General features: G+C 37.2%; 1 long non-coding RNA gene across 1 annotated transcript; it reads left to right on the top strand.

Annotated features, from left to right (window-relative positions):
* Window positions 1-360: 360 nt before the first annotated feature.
* LOC148876937 (uncharacterized) lies at window positions 361-2,104 on the top strand. Its single transcript, XR_016105902.1, has 2 exons — window positions 361-876; window positions 1,441-2,104. It is a non-coding gene; the product is annotated as an uncharacterized LOC148876937 (long non-coding RNA).
* The last annotated feature ends 783 nt before the right edge of the window (window positions 2,105-2,887 follow it).

Below are 2,887 nucleotides of genomic sequence, written 5' to 3'. Positions count from 1 at the left end.
AAGCTTCTCAGAATTGCTGAAGTTGGGGTTGAGGTGGCTTCAATTATGAATTTATCAAAAGTCAAAACAATTAACCTCTTGTTTCTCATGCAACCATAAAAGAAAAAAATAAAATAAAATAAAATAATGGGAAGACCTAAGGCCCAAACGCAAATTTTCTCATTTTATTGCGAATGCTTTACTTGCAGACGTCATAATTTTTATAAAATAAAATTAATATAATAGTAATAAAATAACACCCACCAAGAGTCCAAGTTGGCAAGATCCATGGCTGGTTTCGTTTCGGCGTTCAATCTTACAACCTAACAACCCTCCATATAGCTTTTCAAATTACAATTTAGATGGTCTTTTGGCACTACAAGAAAACCGAGCAAAAGCGGCGGTTTAGAGCCGGCGGTCCATGTGACTGTCGCTATAGTGATGACTGACCTCCGCCTAAATCCGGTTTGGAATCTGGCGCGGCGGTCAGGCACGACGGTTTTAAACTTAACCGGTCTAATCTCATAGAAGGCACGCGGGGAAGTCTTTATCTTCCCGTGTGAATATTCGACAAAACAAAATGTTCGCAGCCTTCTGCAAGATAGCCTTTTGACGAAGAAGACACCACTTCGATGAGAGGGAAAGTTTTTTTCGCATATAAACGGAGAACCGAGAGGGATTAACAAGAAAATTTAGGGAAACAAGCATGGTGCGACTCCAAACCTGCATTGAACTTGTTCGTTGTTTGCTTGTGAAGGAGGGCGATTTCTTTCCCTTTTTCCTTTGATTGGGTGGGATTAACAAAGAAATCTTTGAGCCTTGTTCGTTCGAACAGGAGAAGAGAAGGTTTTCTATTGTTCTGCATCAATAAAAAATCTACTGAGAACTACATCAAAGGTACGATGCTTGTGTTTTTTCCCCTATTTTAAATGTTCATGTGCACACAAAGATTGGGTGGGATTGTATTTTCCTAGGTCAATATGTTCTGATGGGAAACCACAATACAATGCTTGTGTTTTTCCCCTGTTTTAAATGCTTCTGTGCAGATCTTGTGTTTTTCCCCTGGCAGATGCGACATTTCATTAAAACATTAGAGAAGCTAGATCTCTTGTATCCAAGGTGCATATCTTATTCACTTGGACAAGGAAAACGACAAATGATGGAATTTCCTATTAACATTATCAATTTTAATCCATTTGGTAGAGTTTCTAATCATCCATTAGGCGCTGAGTTTACCTAGATCAGTATATCAGTTCTCAGGTCATGCTGGTCTTAGAAGATATGTTGACAAATAGGGAAGAAAATAACTATAATCGCAGAAATTTACTGATAGGTGCCATCAGAAATCCGATGAACTAAAATTAATTATGGATTTTGAGCTGCAACCATTTAGAGACTTGTATAGTTGAATCTGCCTTTCGTTTTGAAAAAGGAGTGATAGTTCTGTTTTCATGATTTTAGTCAAGAAGATATACCGGGAGCTCAAAGATAAATTTCAACCACCTCATCTAGTTCCAAGGAATGAACAGTTCACAGCACAGGCATCACTCTGCAGCTTGTGTGAACAGAACAGTTCATAGCAGAAGCATTGTACTATCTTGGTGCAAACAAGTCTCAAGCAGAGATCATGGATATCCTCCATGGGACATGTTCCAAGATGGAAGCCTTCTATCCGCAGGTAACAATGGGAAATTATCTCTTCTCTTATTGAACTCTGATAAACATGGAGGCGCTGACCGTATTAATAAAAGTGGTCTTTCCAGAACCACTAGGGCCAAGCATACCAAAGCATTCACCTTGGGGTACAGCAAGAGATAGACTTTGGACTGCATGCCTCCTATAGTTTCCATCTTGTCTGATGTAAACTTTCTTTAAGTTATGGCAAAAGTTTGGATAACTTCCATCTGGTTCCTTCATTAGTTGTTGAACTTTATATCTCTACAAAGGAAGGAAGAAAGATGGTATATTAAAATGTAAGACCAGATTTGTTGTCAATCCTATTTCCTGGTTATTACAGAGAAGCTTTGAACATCTGCGGTGAACCAAACATATTAGGAGAAATAAACTTGTCTCTCTAAAATTCTATAAAAAATAAGAATGCAATAGCCTATCATGATCCATGAAATAGATCAGAAATTGTTTAATTTAGTTAACCGAACACATACGTTTAGGATAAGGATTTGCTGAGCTATAAAACAGTAGAACTCTCAAGTTTCATGACAGATAAAAGATCTTTTGATTAAACTTAACTGTCCAATTGAGTCTTGTGCTTTTCGGCAGTCAGAGTCTTAATGGTAAATGTAAAAGTTAAATTCATCATATGGAGGAATTGCCAAATTAAAATTGATGTGTTCACTTCAATAAAATATGTTTATCACATACTCAATGACCTAGATCACTAAGCATGTGCACCAAGTTTAGAGTGAATGATACAGGAAATTGGGTCAATTGACTAGGGTGATCATTCTTATCCCAGCCCAGTCCAAGTGTGTGTTTGTATGTGTGTGAATTCATGTATGCATGTATTATATTGTATATAACATATAATTTATATGTAAGTTTGTAGGCCCAGACCAACCCATAAGCATCACTCAAAATTGCCTCTAAACAAAATGTCAAAGTGTGCCCTCAGTCTTGCTACGATAGATTTTACCTCTTTAGAGATGTTATGACTCTCTAAATCAACAAATATAGTTGATCTCTCTCCAAATCAACAAATATACTACTTTTTCTCTCAATCTGGGGGTTAAATCTTTGGACTTAAGGCATTTCTCCAACTCAATTTGAGCATGCTCCATTGGCTCTATCCTATTTGTAAGATGATCTTGCTTTTGAACCTCCTTACTTTGAAGGTGAGAAGGTTCCATTTATATTCTTTCCCCAAATTTCTCTCTCCATTCAATCACAT

Source organism: Nelumbo lutea, chromosome 1, assembly GCF_056320005.1.
Source record: "Nelumbo lutea isolate HS-2025 chromosome 1, American lotus-T2T, whole genome shotgun sequence".
Taxonomy (NCBI): domain Eukaryota; kingdom Viridiplantae; phylum Streptophyta; class Magnoliopsida; order Proteales; family Nelumbonaceae; genus Nelumbo; species Nelumbo lutea.
Note: the sequence above shows the minus strand (reverse complement) of the source record. Positions and strands in the feature narration are given on the sequence as shown.